Below are 20,668 nucleotides of genomic sequence, written 5' to 3' on the forward strand. Positions count from 1 at the left end.
TGAAGTAGAGGCAATGTTGCTCTCCATATACTTCACTCTGGAGTTGAGACCTTCAAACTTCATGTTCAGATCATTGTACTGTGATGTGAGCCTTTGATTCAATTCAGCAAACTGTTTGGCTTCTTCAATCTTGCCTTGTGTTTGCCCAATCAACAACTGCTGCATCATTGCTCTTAAGTCTTGTTCCTGGCCTTGGTTAGTCTGAAACCCTGGTGGGGGACACAATTGGGGCTGGAACACTTGGTGTTGTTGCTTGGGGATGTAGTTTTGTTGTTGTTGAGGTTGTTGAGGTGGATAGACTTGGTCTTGAGGGTTGGCCACATTTGTGCTCCTATAAGAGAGATTGTTGTTTTGGAAACCTCCTTGGTTGTAGCCTTTGAATCCTCCCTGGTTTTGCATGTAGCACAACTCAGCAAATTCAGGCTCCCCCTCTTGAACTGAAGCTTCTTCTTCACCAATGAAGTGAATGGACTTGGACTGGCTTAGGAGTATCTTGTCAAGTTTCTCATTGACCATCTGCAAATCCTTCTTATACTTGTCCTCTTGATCAGTTGAGGAGCCCCTTATGGTCCTATCATAGTCCTCATTATAATTCTCAACTAATTCCCATCCTTCTTCCACATTCTTGTTGAGGAAGTTTCCATTAGATGATGTATCAAGAAGCATTCTTATCTTGGGAAGCACTCCTCTATACAAGGTGCTTAGAAGTGACTCATTGCTGAAACCATGGTGAGGACACTGAGTCTGGAATCCTTTAAACCTCTCCCAAACTTCACAAAAGCTCTCATTATTCCTTTGAGCAAACCCAGAAATTTCATTCCTCAACCTAGCAGTCTTTGCATTGGAGAAGAACTTGGCCAGAAAAGCTTTCTTGCATGCATCCCATGTGGTGATAGCTCCAGTAGGAAGAGTCTTCTCCCAAAGGTGAGCTTTGTCTCCAAGAGAAAATGGGAAGAGCCTTAATTTGAATCCATCTTCACTCACTCCATTGATCTTTGTGAGTCCACATATTTTGTCAAACTCATCAAGGTGATCTAGTGGATCCTCCATTGGCAACCCATGAAATTTGTTGGCTTGAATCATTGAGATCAATCCACTCTTGATCTCAAAGTTATTGTTTGCTACTGAAGGTGGCACAATTCCAGCCCTTTGGTTGTGGGTATTGGGTGCATCTCCTTCACCAATGTGCCTTGGTCTCTGCTCATGGATAGCTGGTTGCTCCATGATGTCTTGACCTTGTTGTTGTTGAACTACTCTTCCTTGCTTATGTCTCAAACCCTTTTGTAGCCTGTGGATGTTGTCAATAGGTTGTTGAAGACTGTCTTTGCCTTTTGACCTTGTGTGCATCAACAAACTCTACTACAGACTCGAACAGGTACACGGTCGAGCGCAGGCTCGAGTGGGTGGTCGAGTCGACTGGGAAGTAATGGCTAGTTGGATCCGGCTTCTGGCTCGATCAAGTGCTCGATCACAGCTCGGTCGAGTGGTGGTCGAGTAGGTGGTCGAGTGGGTACCTGAAACACAAAACAGCCAAGCAAAGAAAGATTCGAGTTCAGTAACTTCACAAGTGTTTAAACGAACTTAATCTTAGACTAATAATGATCCTAAATGTCACAAAACACACTCAAATGGGCAACGGCGCCAAATTGAAACTGACTTTCTTTGTGGTGTGGTGAATGAATGATGTATGGAATGATGATGTATGGAATGAATAGAAGTCAGGGTGTTTCAATTCCCCTTATGCAGTTACAGTATAAGAGGTGTCAATCCTATCTGAGTGATTGTGAACAATTAAGATGTGCATATGAGTCTAAGTCAAGCCAAATGTAAAGATTGTTTGTCACTAACAATCCTATAATGAGATATGAAATGCAGAAAGTAAAAACAACTAGAACAAGATACTAAATGCAAATGAAACAGAATGATTATAATAGCAAGAACAGAAATAGACACTATGCTAATGAACTAATGCAAGACAAGTAATGAACAGAAAACTAAGTGAATGCAATGGAAATGAAACAGGAATGAAACAAGACAATCACAAATCATAAACACAAGTTCTGGGGATGAACTCGAGCAGCACTCGACCGCGTGTAGGTCGAGTACGTGGTCGAGCTAGACTAGACGTGAAAACAGAGCAACACAAGAAAAACAGAGCAATGCAAAAACTAATCAAACAACAAGCAAGCAATGATATTTAGACTAAGATATTAATAAACAAAGAAGGCCTTGAGGAGGGATTCATGGGCTGAGCTAATCATTGTGGTTATCTAACTTGGTCAACAAATCTCAAGCAAACTTTGAGCTGATCTCTAGACATACTATTCTAAGACATGTTTAATCCACTCTCATGGCAAGAAACAATCAAACCTATGCATTTCTAGACTTGTTCTCACAAAGTAAAGAATCTACACAAGCAGGCATTAAGCAATACATCTCAAACCAAACAAGACTTCTAATCTCTTAGCAAGCCTAATGGTAAGCTCTAGATCTAGCCTTATCTATGCTCCTTAAACATTGGTGTGATGCTAAGATGCTTGAAATCAAACCCTACCTTCTCAGATATAGGATCAGCATTAAGAACATCTAGCCTAGAAGAGATCTACAACAATCAAGCTTGACCAAATCAAATAAACCATAAGATCAACCCAGCCTAACCCATCCTCAAGGTCCTAAGCAAACTACTCACAAGAATACATGGTGAAATAAGTCAAAAACCCAGAAAATATTGAAACTTGCATCATTAGAAAGATGAAACAGAGATCTACAATATTGATGAAGAAATAAAACTCGAAATCTTAATATTTTGAAAGTTATGAAACAAACAAAATACAAGAATCTAGTCTTTCTTTCTTAAACAAGTACAAAATCTAAAATAAAAGAAAGTGCAAAAGGAATAATTCTAAAAAAGGTAAAAACTAGGTTTTAGACTCTCTAAAAAGCTGGACTCTTTGGTGGCTGCAGGTACAAGGGCTTTATATAGGAGATGAGGTGGAAGCCCTAAAAATACAAAAAGTCAAAGTAGTCAACGGCTCGGTCAACTCGACCAGTGCTCGGTCGAGTGGCTGGTCGAGCTGACTTCTCTCGTGCATTCTCCACTCGGTCGAGTCCTCCTCAGCACACGGTCGAGTGGTGGTCGAGTGTGCGGTTGAGTTGGACTCCGGACCTTGATTCTACAGCCTTAACTTTCTTGTTTTCTCCTCAGGATTGCTTCACTTCTCCTCAGCATTGCTTCCATGCTCCTTAAGCTCCAAAATCACCTGTTTATGCATGAAACTATGCAAATGCAATGCAACTATACTCTAATGCATGATTAGTCCTAAAGCTACACAATAATGGCCTAAATGGATAGCAAAAGATGCAAAAGTTGTGAATAAACTAAGGGAAAACAAGGTAAAATATATGAACATCAACACCCCCAAACTTAGTCTTTGCTTGCCCTCAAGCAAATAATCAAGACAAAAGAAGGTAGGTGAGGTTTGAAAGTGGGATCTCAGCTCCTAAAGCTTGCAAATAGACTATCTAGAATCAATGTCCAAGTTACTAGTACTATGATGCAAGTTGAATGAGCTATACTTAAAGACTTTAGACAAGCATATCACAACCTTTACTGATTTGAGCCTTAGACATCCACATGCATTCAAATCAACCAATTCCTTTAACATTCATTAATCAAGAACATGAATAAATTCTATGCAATGCTTAAACTCATTTGGCTTGGAAATAAAGGCTTTGAGACAATGATGGTCTCTTTTTTAGAGTAGGGCTTATCAAAATCAAGGTTCTCTCATGAAAATGGATTGAGCTTTAGAAGAATGCTAAAGGTAAGAACACTTAGATACATACAAGAACAAAACCTTGTCTACCCAAAGGCACCCAAAGTGTTTATCCTATCAATCTAAACCCAATTGGTCCTAGTGCTACCCTTTAACTTCTTCTCTTCTTTTTCACCCTTTTCTCTTTTGGTTTTCAAGTCTTAGGAGATGTTTCTTATTTGATCTTTCTAGTGGAATGGGGGATTCTTACTTATTTTCTATGGTTCTCTTTTCTTCTCATTCTTAAGACATATAAGCATTTTGCTAGACTTCTCTTTTCTTTCTTTTCTTTTCTTTAATTAGAACCATTCTCAACAACCTTATTCTTCCCATTCTTTCACTAGACTTTTACTTAAACACATTCTCCTTTTAAAGACTCTACCCTCTTTTCTTTCTCTTTTTCCTCTTTTCTTTTCATGACAGCCAAGTCCCAAGTTGCTCTCCTCTGAGCAAGAAAGATAGGATCACGACTCGGTTTTGATCCGGTATCATGGTTGATAGTGTAGCGTCCTTAGCTTCTCCTTGGATCTGAGCTTGAGCTTTGAGATCTGGTGGCTTCTCTTTAATTAAGCAAGATTTCTCGACTCTTCTAGTCTCCTTAAGTAATGGTGTGACCACCAATGGTGCTGATTTACCCCGGTTTTGGTTTGGAATATTCATGGGTCTCTTCATCTCCGATAAATTGCCTTTATGATCCTCTCTTGTACCTGCAATGTTGTAGACACTTTTGGCGAAGAACAAGTGCATTATTTCAGCCATGGGATCAATACAAACATGTAAAATATTTTTGGTTTGAACCATTTCTTTTCTACAAAGTATAGCACAAAGTGAATCAACTATTTGATATGTATTAATAAAAGAAACTGGTTAAATAGGTTTATTTAAAGAACCTATATTTTTCTCACACTCTTTAGGTTTTAATAAGTTTATAATCACATCATTCAAATTATTAGAAATAAATTGAAATAATGGGTTACTTACTTGACATAGTTCATCGATGAGTGTATCATTCAAAATCAACAAGGTTGGTTGATTTAATGTTCGATCCGGTGGTTCTTCTTGCAGCAAGATGTTGTTTGTGTCAACTTCATCTTCTCTAGTGGCTAGATTGCTCAACTTAATCTCTGGATTTTATTCCATGTTATCACACCTTTTGAGTTTCTCTATTTGCTCCAAACTTAAGATCATGTTGGATGTGGTCTCTCGCTCATCATTATACACGTCTGTGGTACTTGTATCTTGCTTGACACTTATGCATAAAATCAAGTGCATTATACTTGAAGTTGAATCATTTAAAACAAGGTGTTTGAAGCTACGATCAATTGTTAAATTATTCCAATACCGAACAAGTTCATATGTTTCACTTACTAGAGTACCATGTAGAGTGTTTGACATCAACTTAGCCTTAATAAGGGTTATCTTAGAAGCAAGATCAGGTGGTTTTGAACTTGGTTTTATCTCCACACATGCCTTAAGGGTTGCTTGCTCATATTCCTTATTTCGGTAATCTTGTGAAGATGTTGTTTCCAAAAGTTGTTCCTCAAAACTTATGTCATTCTCAACTTCCTTTGAAGTTGCTACCTTGTAGACTACCTCTTTAGATGTGTCATCCATGCTAATACATTGACCTGCATCACTACCCCTTGGCAAAGACAAGCGCATTAATCTAGAATTGGAAGTTTCTAAATTTGATGTTGATAAACAATCATTTGAACTAGATGCATTCAGTTTTAATTCTAGCAAGGTGACATCTTCTACTTGTATTTCAGGAAATGTTGCAGCAAAATGACCTCTCTTATGACATCTATAGCATGTTGATTCACTTGACTTTGAAAAATTAAAGGACTTACCTTGCTTGAGTTTGTCTCGCGGTTCAAGTGAAGGTGTGGGATCCGATTTTCCTTTTGCACTTGTACCTTTCTCATACTTTTTGGATGAAAGCAAGTTCATCACGTGGTCAAGTTGTTGAAAAAAATTAAGCTTAGTATTCGTGCCACTTACCTTGGCAGAATTTTGATATGGGTTTTGATTGTAACTAACACGCTGGTGTGTAGTCTTCTCTCGACTTGGTTCCTTTGAAGAGTAAGTGTTTTGACTAGGCTGGGACAGCATTTGAGGTGCATATCTCTCCCTCATAAGCAGCTTTATTTGCCCCCACGTTTTGAGTGATGGTTCCATAAACCTTCGTCTAACTTTTACTTCTTGGTTCCACCAAAGACTTGCGTTTCCCATGAGTTGTTCAAGACAGTATTTGAGCCTTTCTTCATTGGGAATGAAATAGTACTTAAAGTACATGTCCATGTTGAGTTCCCATTGTGGATAATCTCTTTTGTGTCCTGCAAACTCAAAACTCTCAGGTCCAAAATATTTATAACCATTGTTTAGAGATAACCTGAAATTTGTCTTGTAGGTCTGGTTGGGATTTGATAGCAATGGGTCCTTGCTAGTGCCATGTTTGAGCTCGCCTCCTCTTAGCTTACTGGCCCTTGCATCTCTCTCAGCTAGGGGATCACATCTACCACTTGGAGGTGGTTTAAGCCACATTGATCCTCTTTGAGTCACTTCCCGTACCACTTGTGAGTTTGTACGAAAGTGCTTGTCTCTCGGTTTTGCTTGACATGAGGATGTAGGCACTTGGTGTGACAAGATGTGATGGTTAGAATTCTATTTTCGCCTTTGTGGACGTCGATAATGGTAGTCCTTCTTTGTTTCTCTATCATACTCCATGCCTTTTCTCTTCTTGACGTGATTATTATTTCCTCAAAAAGACATAATTAGGGTCAGTGGAGATTTTGAACCATGTCTATAAAAATCATCTTTAAATTTGATCCATGTTTTAGAATAGCCTTTATTGGTGTTGTATGAGTCGGGTGGTTCTGGGTCTGGTGCTTCACGATCTGGTTCATCCCTTGAATCAGAAGCTGAACTATCATCTTGTTGCCACAAGATAGCTTCATAGTTGTCTTCCTCGTCCGACGTGACTTGATAGGGCTCTTCTTCTTCGATTTTTTCATCCGAATAAAACTCAATAGACTCCATGTTTGCTCTGGTGTTCGTGATAGAAGAATCTTGCACAAGCAAAAGAAAGATGTATCAAAAGTAAATCAACAAATAAGAAATAAGAGATAAAATAGAAATGATTTTTATTTTTAATAAATCTGAAAAATTCAAATAACAAATATGAAAATCAATTTTTTTTTTTGGTTTTCTATAATAGAAAAATTCAAAATTTAATTAAACAAAGATATGAATTTTTTTTATGGCTTTTTCTTTAAATAAATAGAAAATAATAATAGACTGAAGCAAATAATTTTTTTTTTAATGAAACTGAAGCAAATAAGCAAGAATCCAAATTTTTATTTGGTTTTAGGTTTTATAAAAAAAAAAAAAAATAACAAAAACTAAAATGATATAGGTTGAAAAGATACAACCTTGGGGATAGGAGCTTTTGAAGCTCTGATACCAGATGATATAAGATTGGAATCACTCCAACTTAATATCACACAAGGATCAAGAGATTCCAAGCTTATCTTGCGGAAGGTGGAATTCACAAGCTTGCTCTGAAGGACTCTCTCGTGAATCAAGGGGTGGTACGATGGATAGATGGGTGATTGACTCGCTCAATCGGTGGGATAATCGACTCGCTCGATCAATGAACGAATGAAGGATGTTGAATCACTCGACAAACTTAATCCGCAGGATTCTGAAGCACTAAGTGAATCGCTCACAAAGAACTAAAGAACAAAGCAATACAAAGACTCAAACTTTGTAAAGAAGAAAACGTTTCTATTACTTTAAAATGATCCAGGGTGCTTTACAATGAGACTAATTACACACTTTCTAGAGTTAGAAAGAATACACAAATCACAATAATTAATGACAATATGATGTTGGACCATTAAGTGTAGAATCAGTCCAAGTAAGGCAAGTGAGGTGTGTCTTGTATCTCGTTAACTTGGGGAGGAAGTGGTGACGTCTTGGAAGCTTCTTGAGCACTTGTGGAAACTCGAATATTCACAAAAATAGAATAGGAAGTAGTCGTTGTGCATTGATGACAATCAGGTCCGAGAAAGGCAAGTAATAATAGAATTGAATCCGCCTGATCCAATGGCTATTATTGCGTGTGAATATCCTCCAAATATTCTCTAGTGGATGTGGAGGCTCTCCTGGGTCCCATATGTAGATTTGAGGCACGTCCAAGTGAAGGCAAATGGAAGTTTCCTTATCTGGCTCCAAGTAGATCAACGGACATGATTCAAAGGGTGGTTTGGATTTGGGTCTTCTCTTGGGTTGTTCTCCATGGGCTGGGGACTTGTGGTGAATCAAATAGGTGTGTGGGCTTCCTCTAGGGCTGGTCCAAGTGTCAAAAGGCCGAAACTCTTCATAGCTTGAAATGATGTCTGATTCATTCATGAGTAGTTCAGCATGTCTGTCAGCGAGTAGTTCAGCATCTCCAGCGAGTAGTCCAATAAGTACTTCAGCTATGACTTTTTGTGTCATCTTTGAATCAGATGGATGGTAAGTGATTCCTTGATGACTTGGTGTTGCCTCATTAAAAACCTTTCTAGGTAAACCCAGTGGGATAAACCCTAGACAAGGGAAAAAGAGTGCAACAGTCATATCCCAACAATGAGGTGATTTGACTTGATGATGCTTGATCCCTCTTGAACCATTCGACTCCTTAGGGTTAATTTGATGACGATTAATTAACCCTTCTCTTTGTGCTTGGTCAGAACTCCAATTGGGAAAAGATTCTCCAAGATGTTCTTCGTGGACCGGTTTGGTGTGTGGCCCGGTTGGTTCACCATGCTCCCGGTTTGGTTTAGTTCTGATGTCCGCATCACTGGTTCTGTAACATCCCGAGCCCAATGTTGGGTGGGTATCGAACGATGCAAGGCTAGTTTCGATTGACACCATCAAAATCGTGGTTATACGGTTTGTTTTAATCGACAGCTCGGTTTGGTTTGGGTTGAGGAAACCCTAGGTCTCGAGTACATAAGGGTTGGCCATTTTGTCGTTCTAAGGAAGGGAGGAGAGAGGAGAGGTGTGCTTTGGTATCTTTGGGAGAAAGAGAGAAGGAGAGCGGTTTGGAGATGGACGGGAAAGGGAAAGAGGTCTTTGTGTTATGGAGAAGAGGAGATCGAGCAGTGGGCTTGAGGCGAGCTTCTCCTTCGCCGTGCATTAAGGATGCTGGAGGAAGAGACACCTTGTGCTTGGAGCATAAGAGGAGAAGAAGAGAGATCCATCTTCTTCATGTGTGAGGAGAAGGATGGGAGCTTGGTGGTGGATTGGGAGAGACAAGGATGCACTCTCATGGTTATTATCAAGGTAAGTCGTGTTGTTTGGTGTTTAATCGATTAGGGAATCGATAGTTATGAAGGATTAGGGTTTTATGGCGGAAATGAGCTTGAAGGAAGGCTCTGAACGTTGTTTCTGGTGTTGTGTTGATCGACACCAACACCCGCATACGGATAGCGTAGACTAGTTCGAGATGGCTACTTTGGGGCAACATTTGGAGGATGAAACAAAGTCCAATTTGGCTGAAATTTGGTGGGTAGCTTCGTGGTGCTACAAGCTTCATATCCAATGGTGGGTTTGTGAAATGAATTGTTGGTTTGTATTTTAATCAAGTGTTTGTATTGTGGTTGGGCATTGACGTTTTGTGGTAAGATTGGGGTGTCGAGCGACACCAAGGTTGTGTTGGTCAACACCACTTGTTGTTGTGTGTTTGGATCATAGGAGAATGGTTGAAGTTAGATTTGGATGAGGAGAGATCGATGGAAGTGATGTCGTGGGCGTCGATGTCGCCCGACACTAGGAGAGTGTCGATTAACACCATGTGTATTGGATCGTATTTGGTGCATTGGGTGACAATCGACCCCAGGTGGAGGTGCGGATCGACACTGGAGGAGTTGATAGTGAATCGAAGTATTCGTGGGGAACTGTTGTCTGTGGCTGGAAGAAATCAAATATTCCAGTCTACCTCTCTTGTCACTCGGTCGCTAGGGGTGATTTGTTGTGCGACTCAGTAACTAGATGAGGTGAGGTTTAATGTATTTGTGGGAGTTTTGTAAGAAGCGATTTCTATGCCGGTTGTCTTGTCGAAATTATGGGGGCTCCAGTAAGATCGTTTTCTGTGGATCATGTGTGAGGATTGGATGCTATCGTTTCAGGTTCAATCGCCAACAGTAAAGTAACCATCATCAAGGTAAAATTCACTATCATCACTGCCGCCTTTGATAAGATTCGAGATTTTGCTGTCATCTTCTTATGCGTTTGGAAGCCAAAGAAGATGAATCATTGTGAGAAAACGCGAGCTACCTTTCAGCGAATGAAACTTTGATCACCAGAGTCAGATCTACGACAAGATCCAACCGTTTGAGATCGTAATGGTTGTATGGCCGGCGAAGCTTCAGAAGACGAATAAGGGTTTTTCTTTTTAGTCATCAGAATGGCCGGTGATCGAAATAATGATGGCAAGTCTCTCTTTAATTCATGGTGGGAAGATTTGAAAGTCTGAAAAAAAAAACCGGGCTCACGGCGGAGAGAATGAGAGTAAGAGACGAAGAGAGTTGAAAGTGTAAGAAATAAGGACAATGTCATCATTTCAATCGAATTAAAATGCATATATTTGTAAGTCTAGACAATAAATTATACTTCTATAAGATTATGAAAAATAATGCTGATTTTCTATAATTAATCTTTTTTTTTTCATTTGACCTCGATCGAGTTCGTATAACATTATCATCTTTTCTTTGTTTTTTTTTCCAATTCCATTTCGCCGCTGTGATATGTCCATTAATTTTTTTTTGATTTGAGCATCAGAGAATCTTTAGAAAGACATCCCTAATCTTCTGACCATTGACCATTCTATACCAAAATATCTTTTTTAATGACACAACTCATATGTAAAAACGAATTAGACAAATTTATATTTATTATCAATTAATTATAAATAAAACTTCATTTTACCATTAGTAAATATCTTAGAAATTTCAATAATATTTCATCAAATTTAAGAGTCATAATTAATGTATGATTCATAATATTATATATTATATTTAATACTAAAAAATAACATCTTTACAATCACGCTCCTACCGATATCATGTAAAAAACAATTGTGAATTTTACTTTTTATATACATGAACACATCTTATTGTGTTATTTAATTAAGTGAAGTGTTTTAAGAGCTTTTTTTTGGTTCAAAGGCTGGACTCCTCTTATATATTTTTTTTTCTTTAATACAAAATTAATCTCTTCATAATTTTGTTGTTTTAAAACTCCAATTTAGTTTCATACTCTAATGTTGTATACCACATTGTTAATCAATTAACGATTTTTTAATAGAATCTTACGCTAGCTACAACGATAATTATTTTTTGGTGAAATGGTGAGTTGGTGAACTAATATACTTCAAAAAGAATATTTAAAATTGATCCAAATATTAATATGTATTATTTTAACTTGCATGATAACTGATAATACAAATATATGGTTGTATCTTTATAGAAGAAAAAAACTATATATCTTCACTTGATGATGGTGCCCCATCATAATGTAAACAACAACATTTGCCTCCCTTTGAAGAATAAGGAACACACAATTGAAACATTGGATCGAATCCATGGCCTCTGCATACGTATTTGCAAATGTCATCAGTTCTACAATGGCCTTTGAAAACACAACCGCTTCCTAAAAAGAAAATTGAATCAGACAAATAAACTCATTTTCTTGCATTCTTTATTTTATATGAATAATTAAAAGAACAACATATTACCACTTGACTGAGTAAAAAGAAAACAACTAATTAATAGTACAAAACCAAAATTATATTTTTGTGCTTACATTATTGTTTTTGTAGTCTTTCTCTTGTGAAGGGTTTAGTTTTTTTTTTTGGTTTTCGAGCAAATGGTGATCCTCCTATATATATTTTTCTATTCAAAATTTCTTTAAATATGTAGACTTACCATTTCAGATTGTAGAAAAACTAATATAAAATATCTTTTAAAAGTCTTTTTTTGTGTGTGTACGCTTATGAGAAAATCATAATAAAAAAACTTATTAAAATGAGACAAAAGAAGATAAATAAAATATTGACCGTTGACTAAAATGAAAAGAACTACAAATTTTAAAAGTCTTTCTTTTTTTGTGTACATGCCATTTATGAGAAAATCATAATAAAAAATTACTAAAATGAAATAAGTAAAATATTGACCTTTGACTAAAAAGTAAAAAACCACTAAATAGTATAATCCATCTATTAGTAAAACTACTTACTTCAACAATAAAATATGTGTTTTAATTGTTTTAAATACATCAATTATGACACTATGAAAATTCAACATAAACACAATGTTTAGATAAATAAATAAAAATTACATGAATTACTAACCGATAGCTAAAATCAACATCGACCTAGACAAAAATTATTCAACCAGCAATCCGTTTACGTAACTTGAATTGACCCGACCCATTTTTTGTATTTAATATAATAATTAGCTAGTGATCTCATACTCACTAATAACCTAACAACATTCAATTCAAACAACATAAATAACCAATACTAAACCAACAATTATCCAAACGAATAGATCAATATACGAATAGATCAATAAACGAATAGATCAATAAACGAATAAACCAATACAAATAACCATGAATCCAATAATATCAAGAAGCAATAAACCAGAAACCTAACATCTTTCTAATGACTCACCCTATCATCATAATAGAAGCCAGACAATACATTAACGAGTCACTAGAACTTCCTCCTTTTCATCGCCTTGATTCTACGATCACACATTGTCTTTATCTGCACCACAAACAACAATTGAGATGCATGAGTGTTATCACAAATACTTAGTAAAGCAATCTCCCATCTACTGGACTATATACACAAGCAATAAGATCTTCACATGCATCAAACAACAATCATAACTCAAACCAAGAAAAGAACAAGCATTCAGCCGCCTGCTGAGTAATGATGTCGATCGACACCAAGGGATGTCGACCAACACTGGACACCTGGTGTCGACCGACACCCACCTCGATGACCAAAAAACTCTAATTGTTGTTGACTGACACCTCCACATGTTGTCGACCAACACTCATCAAAGCCCTCGCGCAGTCACGCCTTGGTGTCGAACAACACCCACACGCAACCACGTTCTTCTCGAAACTGAAGGTCTGATCTCCGCCTTCCAACACGTCCAATGCTCTCCCAGAGGCAATTTAACCTCATAGAAACCATGAAACCAATCAGCCAAGAAAGAAAACACAATCAAACAACTCACAACAACAAAGAAATCAGGGATCTTAGCTTCGATAAGCCATGGTCATGCACTCCCATTTCCAACAAGAAGTTTCTGACCAACAACGATGAATCCAACACCACAACAAGCCTCCAAACACATCCTTAGCCTTAGATCTCTACTCACATAAAAAAATCTCTCCAAAAATGGCTTAGAACCCTCAGGAACTCACATGATACTCTTTCTCTCTTCTCATATTCTCTAGAGGACAAAAAGTGGCTAAAAGGAACAAGGGAGTTGGGTTTCCTCCTTAAATATATGAGCCCTAGGGTTTTCCACTAAACCGAGCCAAACCAGAGAAATTAGAAATAACCCGAGCTCTAACAGAGCAGTGGTGTCGACTGACACCCTTCGTTGGTGTCGATCGACACCCAAACCAAGTCTTTGGTTCTTCAGCTCTGCCATCTGTGCTCGAGTCATCCTCTAAGGCGCCTTGGATAACGACATTATCCTTGGTTCTAGCTCAATCGTAAAAGGATCAGACCGAGATGGTGGTTACCCTTGCAACGACTAGAACACATCCTCAAACTCCTCAAAAATCCATATACCTCCAACTGTAGACTGCCCTACTCACTCCAGCATCATAAGTGTAGCTAGGTACGCCTCCTAACCCTTCCTGATCATCTTCACTGCCTGTACATCCGAGATAACCAGACTCCCTAAAGTCGGTCTCACTCCCTGATAGACCAACTTCTCTCATGTACGCTCAAATGCCACTCTACCCAATGAAAATCCAGATGTACTATGTGCCAATTTAACCAATCTATACCCAAAATAACATCATAAAACTCCACGAGACTAATCATCAAATCTGCTGGCATTGACTCTCTTGCAATATGAATATCAACCCCTCTCGCCCGACCAATAACCCTCAGAAACTCGCCTCCCACCACTCTAACGACGCCCAACCGCTCTCTAGGATCTCCTCTAATATTGGCACTCTCAGTGCACTCTGGGGTAATGAAGCAATGATTTGCCGTCAGAGCATTCCTCTGAGGACATTTTGCCACCTTAGCATCATGCACCACTTGGTCTCTACTTCGCCTCCCACTTCCTCTTGGTTCCCTACGCACACTTTCTGCCCATGCCAAAATCACCATGATGTTGAGCGTTCTTTTGCTGAACCACTGGACTGACTCACATCACATGTGCCCTCATTTCCTCCTCGACCTCAGCTGCGGTCTCAACCAACTCTGCTCTTGTGGTGTAACTCTACAGACTCTACAGTGGATCCTTAAGTCATCTCGAAGCGCCATCATGAATCTCTTGACCTGAGACTCCTCAGACTCCATCGCTCGACCCCGATACACCAAAACTCGGCTGAAATCCACTTCCAACTCACGTATTGACAGCGTTTCCTGCGTCAGCTGAAGAACTGCACCTCCATAAGGTCTAGAGCCTCTCAAGGAAAATACTTGCCGTTGAACTCCTCCACAACGTCACCCCACGTAATCTCACTCTGCCTCTTGGCAGCCACTGACCTCCACCACAAGTGAGCATTATCCGCCAGGTAATGGACCCCTATGTCCGCCCGATACTCCTTGGGAAGCCTAAGAGACTAGAAGTTGTGTTCTAGCCTCACCCTCCATGCATTCGCCTTAGCGGGCTCAGTACCACCGGAGAATGAGACCGTACCAATCCCACGCATCCCTTCTATCATACGAATGTACTGAGAATGATCTCCTGAATCTGCAGCCACTGGTGTTGCACCTCAATTTGATCATCTCGACCAGGGGCTCCATTTGCTGCGACCCCATACACCCGAAAGCCCACCACCATCGGCCAACCTGGCACTGACACCGCCCACACCGGCTCCACCAAATCCATCGGTACCACAACCGGCCAAACCCATTGACCCCTCATGAAATGCCAGCGACTCACTGACGCCCTCAGCCCCCTCATGAAATGCCAGCGACTCACTGACGCCCTCAGCCGTCACACTCTCATCCACGGTCTCACTATCAATTGGGCCTTGACCTTGGACCACGATCACGTCCGCATCTATGATCACGTCCACATCCACGTCCATGACCATCAACAGCACCACCTCTAACCATCTGCACTACCATGAAAAGAAGGCTAAGCAAACAAAAATAAGCCAAACCACTCAAGGAACAAAACATACCGTTGAATCAAATTGAAGTCTCGAAGAGAATGTTCTAGGACCTCATGCCACACACAATTGATTAACTCACATAATAAATCAAAGCATGCAAAAACCAAACATCAATGCACAAAGCACACAGCGAACTTGTACCTAGAATCGTAAGGGTTCTGATACCAAACTGAAATGACTCGACCCATTTTTTTGTTTTGTATATAATAATTAGCTAGTGATCTCATACTCACTAACAACCTAACAGCATTCAATGCAAACAGTGGAAATAACCAATACTAAACCAGCAAGTATACAACAACCAATAAATGAATAAACCAATAAACCAATACTAATAACCATCAATCCAATAATATCAAGAAGCAATAAACCAGCAACCAAACATCACTCTAATGACCCACTATAGCAACATAATAGAAGCCATGCAACACATCAACAAGCCAATAGAATATCCTCTTCTTCATCGCTTTTATTCCATGATTACACATTGCCTTTACTTGCACTACAAACAAAAATTGAGATGCATGAATATTATCAAAAATACTCAATCATAAATTCCTCCTATCTACTGGGCTATATACAAAAGCAATAAGATCTCCACATGCATCAAACAACAATATAAATCAAACCAGGAAAAAAACAAGCATTTAGCCGCTTGTTGAGTGATGGTGTCGACCAACACTCTCATGGTGTCGACTAACACTCTCCTGGTGTCGACCGACACCCACCTCAACAACCCAAAAACCCTAATTGGTGATAACCACACAATTCACCATTTACACATGTTGAGAAGATACATTGTTCAATCAAAGAGATGAAATGGATTGGGAACTCCATTGCTTTGAGAGTGTTGATTATATAGCCCCAATGGACCTAGTGAAAGCCTTTGTGAGATAAATTTTGAGCATGCCTCTTGAAGATATTCTTTTTTTGGTTAAAGCTTTGGACTAGCTCGGTAGCCAACAACACATTTTCTACCAGTAGTCTTTTCGGAATAAAAACGGGTTGAGAGTTTGAGATCAGATTAGAGAACCTTTTTAATTCCGTTGGCTAATATTTTGGATACAACTTTGTAAAGAGTGTTACAACAGCCAATGGGTCGAAACTCAGCTACCTTTTGAGCATTTGGGGTTTTGGGGATAAGCGTGAAGATGGTGGTGTTTCATTGTTTAAGCATTTTCCCAGAGCTATTTAAGCTGTTTTTACGTATTAACTAATCTCTTTCTCTTAAAATATGACTTAATGTGGTGTTTGATGCGGTTAACTAATTGAACAATTGGAGGTGAAATAAAAGGGTTAGACATGGTCAAACATAAATAAATACTATGTTTCTACTTCGCAGGAACTGGATCGAGGTATAACTGACCGGTTTGTAGCACCACTAGACCAAAGTGACTTTAATGCTACTTCTTCTCTGTTTTAACCTAATAAAACATCACGATTTTTGGAACCTTATAAATGGCCGAGACGTAGGAACATTTTAACTTGTTGAACATTTTAATTAGTTCACCAATAAATAAATAAAATTATCAAATATGTCAACTTTGAATATTAAGTTATTTATCAAAAAAGACGTATATTTAAATATAATCAACCTCCCCTTCCCCATCTAATTTTTGGTAAATTTTAAAATTATTTTCCGATGTAAAAATATAAATCTTTTGTTCGGAGCCTTGTGGTCAAGTGGTAAGAAGATGGGTTTGGGACGCCAGCACGTTTCGAATTCAATATCCATTTATTATGCAAAATTTCAACACATTGTTTATAGACATCCACATCCACACATATATGGAATTATGGATCCTTGTTTACGATCCATTTGATAATTTGAATATTCGGAGAGAATAGATTTTTGGGCTGCATCTTCCCTGTAATTAGTCTGTAAAAAAAGTAGAAATTTGCATAGGCTAAATGTACGGTACAAAATTCTCTTGGAAGAGTTGCTATCATCTAAACTTCTTTATTATATAATATATATTATAGAAAAATTTAGGGATGGACGTGACATAATAACATTAGAATTTAGAATATCCGTCGCCTCAAATCGTTCAACATTGTGCTTAAAATTCAAGAAATCTCGAAACAAAGTATGGGTCGGACGTAATAAACGTTTACCCCTATTTTGGTTTGTTAGTTAAAAATATGGCTTTTGGATTGCCAAACATGACAAAGGATACCCAACCTCCAATTAGTTAAGATATCTCACCCAATTTGTTAATGATATAAATCCATTACTATATATATGGTTGTCTTAAAGTGAGTATTATTTTTTAAAAAAAAATATTTAATAATGGAGAAATTAGAAACATTCAATTCCAAGAACCATTACCATCTCTAATTTTTTTTTTAAAAAGTTTTGCACGATTTAAAAAATAGAAAATCTATAGTTTTATAGCCAACAAAAAAAAAAAAAAAAAAAAAAATCAGATTGAATCGCAACCTATTCCTGAAGACATAAAAGGGTTATGCAACAAGTGGAAATTGTCCGACTAACAAAACAAATAAACACTAGACTACTATCTTTTGATCTTTCAAAAATAAAACTGTATATTGATCGACAATGAAGATCATAAGCTCAAGTGTAGAGTAATACAGAATAAAGATAATGCATGCCTTGAAGCCCATATCATATCAAACCTCAGTATAATAGCACTCTACGTCAATCTCACACATTTCTTTCATGGATGTTACGTGGTCAATTTATGACTAAACCCTAATCATGCATGTTTTTGTTTTGCCATGCCTGTGACACAAACAAAAGACTTGAGATTTAAGTATTGCATGAGTTAGGTTCCTTTTTCCAATCACGGACCTAACTTAACAGTATGACATTCCTCTTAACCTTTTGCATTATCCTCACATTTATTTGAGAAAATTCTTGATTATAATTAAGAAAATAACAGTTTTTAATATAATAAGACAGGATTATCAACAGTTCTGTCGACCACTTTCTCTAAAATAGATGACTCACCAAGAAACATTTCAAGATTGGGGTTTGTTAGGCTAACAACCTGTTGGTTAATTTTTAAAATTTTTGTTTCGAAAAAGAGGGCCACGATCGAGTCCCTAAAAGAGAACGTGACTCTGAAGTGTACAAGCATTCACTTACTGTCACTCGTACTCGTAGATTGTATTATGTCGTTCCTTATATATATATATATATATATATATATATATATATATATTTGCAAAAATATTATCTTTCTATATTTTTGTACAAAAATATCCTTTTTATTGTCCATTTTCAAATATCATTTTCATATAAAAATAACTAAATTTTTAATCTTAAAACTCCAAATACTAAACTATATCCCCTCAAACAGAGCTGGTCCTAGGTATTTAGAGGCCTAAAGCAATTTAAAACATGTGAATTTGATATTTTAATAATTTCTAGTTAATATAATAAATTTAACTAAAAGATTCCTTGTATTGCTATAGATATTAAAATATTATTTAATATACTTGTTAAAAAAAATTAACTTTTTTTAGTTATTTCATAAAAACAAATAACATCAAAATCATAGAACTGAGAAAAATGGTAGTTACATGTTTGAAAGAGAATAGGAAACTATAATTTATCATAAAAGTTGGCAAAAAATTTTAAAAAAGATTCATGATAAGCAAAAAAAAATAAGGACTTAAGAGAAGAAAAAAAAACTTTGACAAAAACAAATACCAAGTATTTATAAAAGAAAACAGGAAAGCCAAAAGAGGAGGAAAGAAAGCAAAAAAGGAAAAAATAAAACTGTATATTGGTCCATTGCATACGTAGAGTGAGACAGAAATATGTAAATGAATTATATTATTATACATTTACAATAACATAGCATATCTATCTTAACATTTTTGGAGTACATTTTTGTGCCATCTTTTTTTATCTTTGTATCCAAACAAGTCTCAATTAAATTATCTACAATCCTTACAACCAAACACAATCATTTTCTTATTTGATAATATTAATTTCAAATTTCCTAAAATCTATCTACCTAATTTAAAGCAATATGTTATATTAAAATATAATTCTCCTTTCACTTTTATTTAATCTTATCTTTAATTATTTGAATTACTATTTAATACATAAAGTTAAAAAAATAATAGATTTTTTTTCAGCATATGATGTGATTTGAATTTTTATAAACGGATATATATTTTAAAAATATATCTTAACATTTTTAAAGTATATTTTTGTGCAATAATCTTTTTTGAAATGATTTTCCAAAAAACCATGGTCTTAAACACTAAAACCACCATAAATTTGATTTTAATCATATTTCATTGTATTTTTGACCATGGTTTAAGACCATGCACAAAACCATGGTCTTAAATGTTTTTTGATTTTAATCATAGTTTATTGTATTTTTGAAAGTACACATATTTATTGTTCTTTCAAAGTCAATCCAATAATTTTATTAACAAATACTGTTAGTTATTGTAAAAACACCAAAATAAATATATATATATATATATATATATAAGTGCATTGATATTACAAAACAAAGAAATTTACTATGGGGTAAATTTTGCAAATACAACTTATTATATATAATATTCTAATATTTATATTAACTAAATAAAACCTGATTATATTAGTATACTAACTTATTTAAATGATTTATGAAACGAATAGACTCGTGGTGTACCACGAGGTAAATCCTAGTATAATAGTATAACTGTATATTTGTCTTCTAAATTGTTTTTCTTTCTGTGGCCTAAAGCGGGTGTTTTGTTCCCCTTATGGGTGGGCCAACACTACCCTCAAAACTATATCCTAAATGTAAAATAGAGAATCTAAAACAAACAAAAAAATCTAAGACTTAATTTAACATATATTGTAATTGTTTAAAGATATTAAAAATAAAAATAGTTAAAAATGGGTATTTTTGAAAAAAGGTTTCTATAAAATAGTATTCCTAACAATTTCTCTAAAATATATTAGCTTACACTTATTTGCTTTAAACAAAAAAAAAATGTATATAGATATAAATATATCTGAACAGCCTTTGACATATGATTAAGAAAATGAAATGATTATAATCCCCAAAATATGAGATGTGTAGGAACGTAAGGATCCACTACGAAAAATTACGGACATGCATGAGAGGGAGGTTTAATCAGAAAGTTTGGTTGTTGAGAGCTCTATCTTAATTAATTATAGTCCTTTGAATTGCACAAATAAATATGTGACAAATATATACATATTAAGAATATCATATTCCTTCAAATATGACAAATACTCAGGCTACTATCACTATTTGTTACGAAATGATCATAGCTATTAATAGTTACAAGCATAGGTGTACTTGTGAATTTCTAATTAATCATTTCTTAAGTTTTTTTTATCACAGTTGTAAACAAAGCTAAAAATATTCTATATATATTATACTTTATGTGATTTGGCAAATAGATGTAAGTTTCTGGATCTC

General features: G+C 36.5%; 1 non-coding gene and 1 pseudogene across 1 annotated transcript; one reads left to right on the top strand and one right to left on the bottom strand.

Moving 5' to 3' along the window:
• Positions 1-721: 721 nt before the first annotated feature.
• On the top strand, positions 722-828 carry LOC147934398 (small nucleolar RNA R71). Its single transcript, XR_015573379.1, has one exon. It is a non-coding gene; the product is annotated as a small nucleolar RNA R71 (small nucleolar RNA).
• A 3,401-nt stretch (positions 829-4,229) lies between these two features.
• On the bottom strand, positions 4,230-6,116 carry LOC147934399 (uncharacterized; annotated as a pseudogene).
• Between the last annotated feature and the right edge of the window lie 14,552 nt (positions 6,117-20,668).

The sequence above is a fragment of the Camelina sativa genome, chromosome 11, assembly GCF_030686135.1.
Source record: "Camelina sativa cultivar CO46 ecotype springtype chromosome 11, ASM3068613v1".
Taxonomy (NCBI): domain Eukaryota; kingdom Viridiplantae; phylum Streptophyta; class Magnoliopsida; order Brassicales; family Brassicaceae; genus Camelina; species Camelina sativa.